A 6,070-nucleotide genomic window follows, 5' to 3' on the forward strand; every position below is an offset into this window, starting at 1 on the left:
AGATGTAGCTAATCAGTCACAGCCTTCTTTCTCTACTGAGTCTTCCTGGATATGGGCTCAGACTCCTTATCATTGCAGAGCTGAAGGCAGTCATTCTTGATGGATTGTAGATGATGAACAAGATAAACTCTTTGCTCTTTCAAACCTGAGTAGTAAGCTCTTAGCACAATGTGTTGTTACAGATTACCAGATACCATATCAGAAACCACTGTAAATCTCTTAAAAAAAAAGTCAATTAAAATGAAGGAATATTGTTTAAACAGGAACCTGTTCTTAATAAAAATTATCTTCTTGACTAATAAAGAATTGCATAATTCTAAAAAAAATTAAAAATAAATAAAAATAAAATAAGGACAGAGGACTTGAACAGACTTTGACTTTTCAAAAAAGACCTACAGATGGCCAACATACCATGAAAAGATGCTCAACATCAGGAAATGCAAATCAAAACCAAAAAGAAATATCACCTTATACCTGTCAGAATGCCTAAAACCAAAAAGATTAATAATAAATAATAAGAGTTGGAAAGGATGTGGAGAAAAAGAAACACTTATGCACTCTTGGTGGAAATGCAAATTGATGCAGCTGCTATGGAAGACAATATAGAGATTCCTCAATAATTCAAGTAATTCCATTGCTGTGTATTTATCCAAAGAAAATGAAAACACTTATTTGAAAAGATATATTCACACTTATGTTTATTGCATCATTATTTACAATAGCCAAGGTATGGAAGTAACCCACGTGTCCATGGATAGATAAATGGTAAAGGAGATGTGGTATATATATATAAATTTTTTAATGTTTATTTATTTTTGAGAAGGGGGGAAGGGAGGAGCAGAGAGAGGGAGACACAGAGTCTGAAATAGACCCCAGGCTCTGAACCGTCAGCCCAGAGCCCTATGTAGGGCTTGAACTCACAAACCGCGAGATCATGATCCCAGCCGGTCAGACACTCAATGGGCTGAGCCACCCACGTGCCCCTATCTTTATCTATATCTATATCATCTATATCTATCTATATCTATATCATCTATATCATCTATATCATCTATATCTATATCTATATCTATCTATATCATCTATACCTGTATATCTATCATCCATATCTACATATCTATCATCTATCTATATCTGTATCATCCAAATCTATATCTATTTCTATATATCTAAACCTATATCTATATCATCTATATGTATCTATCTATCTACTATCCATCTATATCTATATCTATATCTATCTATCTATATCTATCTATCTATTATCTATCTATGGGAATATTGTTTAGTAATAAAAAAGAGATGAGATATTACCATTAGCAACCACATAAATGGACCTAGAAGATATTATGCTAAGTAAAATAAGTCAAACTGAGAATGAAAAACATCACATTATTTCATTCATATGTAGAATATTAAAAAAAAAGGAATAAATAAACAAGCAAGCAAAAGCAGAATCAGCCCTATAAAATACAGAGAACAAACAGATGGTTGCCAGAGGGAAGGGGATGGAGAGGAGGGGTAAAATGGTGAAGGGAAGTGAGAGATACAGGCTTCCAGTTATGGAATAAATAATAATAAGAATAAAGGGTACAGCACAGGAAATTAGTGATATTGGAATAATGCTGTGTGATGACAGTAGGTGACTATACTTGTGATGAGCATAGCATAATGTATAGAGAAGTTGTACACCTGAAACTTATGTAATGTTGTGTGTTAACTATATACTGAAATAAAAATAAATTAAAATAAAATTAAAAAGTAAGCCATAGATATACTCTGAAAAATATGTTGTTTGGAAGTTTTTTTCCCTAATGAAAACCAAAACACCAAAATAAGCACAAAATAACTCCATAAGAATTTTTCAGCATATAAGCTTATATATTTTTGCTTTATTTGTTCTATAAAATTACATTATCAAGAATAATGGTGTGGGTCAGTCGATTGAACATCCAACTGTTGATTTTGGCTCAGGTCATGATCCCAGCCAGGATGGTGGAATGAGACCCCTTATCAGGCTCTGTGCTGACAGCGTGGAGCCTGCTTGGGATTCTCTCTCTCCCTCTCTGCCCCTCTCCCTCTTGCACTCTCTGTATCTCTCTCAAAATAAATAAATAAACTTAAAAAAACTTGCACCCTGAAAACCACAAAATATTGCTGAGAAATATTAAAGAATGATTCAGTAAATGGAGAATTTCCATTCTATATGTATGGAAATAATTAATTTTATTTTCCTAACATTTATGTTTCCTTTAACACCTATACATCTTCCACTGATATTTAATAAAGCATATTTCTTGAGGTTGTATTTTTTTAAATAAAACATTATGTTATTTTAATTTACATATGTGTGCTGTTTGGTTTCATGGCTAGCCTATGTACCCAAAATGTTAGCTTGTATTCCTTGGTTATTTAGATAAATTATAACTTAAATTTTAAATAGAGGCATAAGGAGGAAGCCTAATATTTGCTTATAATGTATTATAACATTTATTGAAAATATTCTATCTCATATAGGTAGGATGTCAGAATATATTTTACTTAAAAATACCTCCTGAGTTTTTTGTTCTGATTTTTTAATAATTGAAAGAGAATCTCATGGTTTATATACATCTAAATAATTATGTTTTATATGTGAAGAAGGCTATGGTTTTTTAATATATTTAGAAGTACACACCATGAATGTTAAAGCAGATGACAGGGAGTTATTTAATATTTTTCTAAAGTCTTAGTTCACAGTGTATAATGATCTTTAATGCAAATCAAAATCAATGATTGGTATCATTTTGATCACATTTGTCATCATGGATATACTCCACTAACTTTTATTGTGCAACAAGAAGATCACTCTTAAATGTAAATTGGTGAGAAAGTTATAAAAATAGGTCCCAAATGAAAAAAAAATATATTAAAGAAAAAAAAGAGAGAGAGAAAAGTTTTAAGAGCTGTATCTGTTCCTCAGTGATGTGGGCTGCACGTTGAGGCAGATTTCTAACACATGGGGTAATAAAGAATCATGTATATTCACCTTGGAAATAGGGTAGTACAGAGTCCCAAAACTTAAATGTGTACAGAAATTTGCATAGTGATATAAATGAAAGAATCTAGCCATAGGTAAGATTAGGAAGATGATTGATTTTTTGTAATGTCTGGTTTTCATTGAGTCATGGATACAGAAAATGTGCTTTTTCCTTCATAAACTATCTCCTCATGAGAAAAGCCAAAAAGGAAACCTTGGTGATTAATGGCTGACACTGGGCCTGAATGTCAAAAAATCATTGGGGAGGAGTAGATAGTAGGAAACTATCAAGTGCTGTGATCTAGCTAATAGATGGCTATTATTCAGCTCTGCCAGAGTGTTTGCAAAGGGGTAAACATGTGTAAATTTGTCCTTTTTTTTTCTTTTTTTGAGAAGAGTACGAATCTCGGATATTATGTGGTATTGCATATTTGGATACAAATTTAATTAACACACACATTTGTGCACCAATATTTCCTTATCCAAATGAAACCTCAATTTAGGCAATATAGAGCATGTGCCTTGCCAATTTGCAACATCTAATAGTAGTGATATCTGAATTGTATAGGTATTAAATGCTGTTGTAAAATTCTTACCATGTTGTAAATTAGATGACTCTGAGTTTAAAGCATTAATGGTTGATAATGTCTAAAACTCTCAGCATATAGAATCTGGAAGCAATTGCTATCTCTATTTGCAATTTCAGTTTAATTTTTTTTAATGTTTATTTTTGAGAGAGAGAAAGACAGAATGAGTGTGGGAGAGGCAGAGAGAGAGAGGAAAACACAGAATCCAAAGCAGGCTCCAGGCTCTGAGCTATCCAATCACAGAGCCCAAAATGGAGCTGGAACTCACGAACTGTGAGATCATGACCTGAACCTAAGTTGGACGCTTAACTGACTGAGCCACCCGGGCACCCCATAAATTCAGTTTAAAACATTAATATGGTATGTCATATTATTTGTCAGCTATTTTTTTTCTCATGTGCCTATGGAGCAGTTATCATTTTAGCGTTCCCCTAAATATTTTGTAATACATGAGTGAAGTCTACAAATTGATATAGCATTTTTTTATGACCTTGAGTAAATTATTAGGTTATTAAAAGCCTCTATAAGATAAAGGACCTAAATTTATTATTTTTCCCCCAGATTCTCATTCTCAACTTTGTCAAGTATATATAGGGGAAATTAACTTTTGGAACCAGGCAAAGCATCTGTTACAGACATGAGAGTAGAGGAGAATGAGTCTCTATAGACCACTCTTTCTATTGTTAAGTGAATGTCATAAAGAAGTCATATCCATTATACTAAAGTAATGGTGTAATTCCTGAAATAAAACTTACATCCACAGAATGAAGAAATATTTAAGAATTGAGTATAACTAATTCAAATTTGAGGATTTTATATATTGGAATATCTTTATGTTTGCTGACTCATAATTTCAATTAAATATATATGATAGGTGATCATCAATGTAATGATTCAATTAAAAAATGCTAGAAAAATTTCAGTTTCATAGTTATAATAAAAAAACCTATTTAATCTAATTAGGCATCAAAGAAGACAACTGTACTTCAATGATTCCAGCTCTACTTTTTTCAAACTGTGTTGTCAAGATAAGATATTAATACAACTGAGCTGTGTGGCTGAGTATCACCTTATACTGCACCACACAAATACATGATTGCTTATGTCTTAGTTCTTTCAACAAAGTAAACAAATATTTAAAATACATTTCCTCTGAAAAATTTTGCCATATAAAAGGACAAGTAAGTTCATCAATCCACATTTCTATGTTAGTTGGTCTTAAGCTTCTTTATTACTGCCCAGTTAATTAGGCGGCCAGTAAATAACAGTTTTCAAAAAAGCCTTATTTTGGAATCTGGAAGGATGATCACTCTGGTCAAAGAACACTATCATACTAGAACCAGAACAAGATAGGATCGATTCACTGGTCTGTACAGCTACAGCTTGTTGTTTAAAGTAGAGAAAGTAGAAAGTAATAGATTTTTTTGTTTTGTTTTGTTTTGTTTTTTAGTGTTCTCAAAGCTCAACACATTTGGCTTTAGATATAAGTTGGTCACTTTGTAATCCTATCTATTTAATTGGGGCTGCTGATTATTGCCCCACATACTTATGACAAATAAAAGAAATACATGCAGTTTAAATAGTCTTTCAGTGAGTTCCATATGAGGCAAATATATTATATATATGCATTCTAATATATTTTATATTTTCAGACATTTTCCATTTAAAAATAATACTTTAAAATTCTATTCTTAAAAACTGAGATGAGGATCAGAGATTAAAATGTTTTCATGTGTGATATTATAATCAATAAAATGATGAGAAAAATGCATAATAACTGGAAATCACCAAGAGTTGAAAGAGTATGCTTCTGCTTCTGGGTAGGCTATCAGAACTGCAATTTATTCATTAGCCAATGTAAAAAGAAAAAGTGGGATTTTTTTTTTAAAGATACTTACTTAAATTAAGGATTTTATTACTTTGAAGTTTCAAGAGTCTGCATTTTGTTGTCTCTTGTGAGAGAAAACCCTGAGCAATAACTAAATGAAAATATCACTCAGAGCAATATTTTGAAGCCAATAATGCAAATTATGAATGAATATGACCAAACTGTTTTTGCAACTCAAAAGAGAAAATTCTTGGCTGGGAGCAATGCAATGAAAAATATAATCAAAAAGCAAATTAATTAAGTGCTTGGAGCTTCCTTAGAAAAGTTTGAAAATTGCCTTGATAAGTGAATTTTATGAAATAGATGAAAACTTGGCACAGCCCCACAAGTAGATATGTGTCATGTGTCAAAGAGGGAAGTCAGGATCCGAAACACATCACCTTAGGACATTACTTTTAAGTATGTAAATGAGTACATTTGCACATTTAAAAGTACACGAATCATGCTTGAAAATAATAAGACGACCAAGAAGACCAAGATTGAGCTAATCTCTACAACTGGATGAAATGATGGATATCATCTATTAAACTTAATTTCCATTTTCATTTACTTTATTCATATTGGTGACTTATAAAG

This window comes from Panthera leo, chromosome A1, assembly GCF_018350215.1.
Source record: "Panthera leo isolate Ple1 chromosome A1, P.leo_Ple1_pat1.1, whole genome shotgun sequence".
NCBI lineage: Eukaryota > Metazoa > Chordata > Mammalia > Carnivora > Felidae > Panthera > Panthera leo.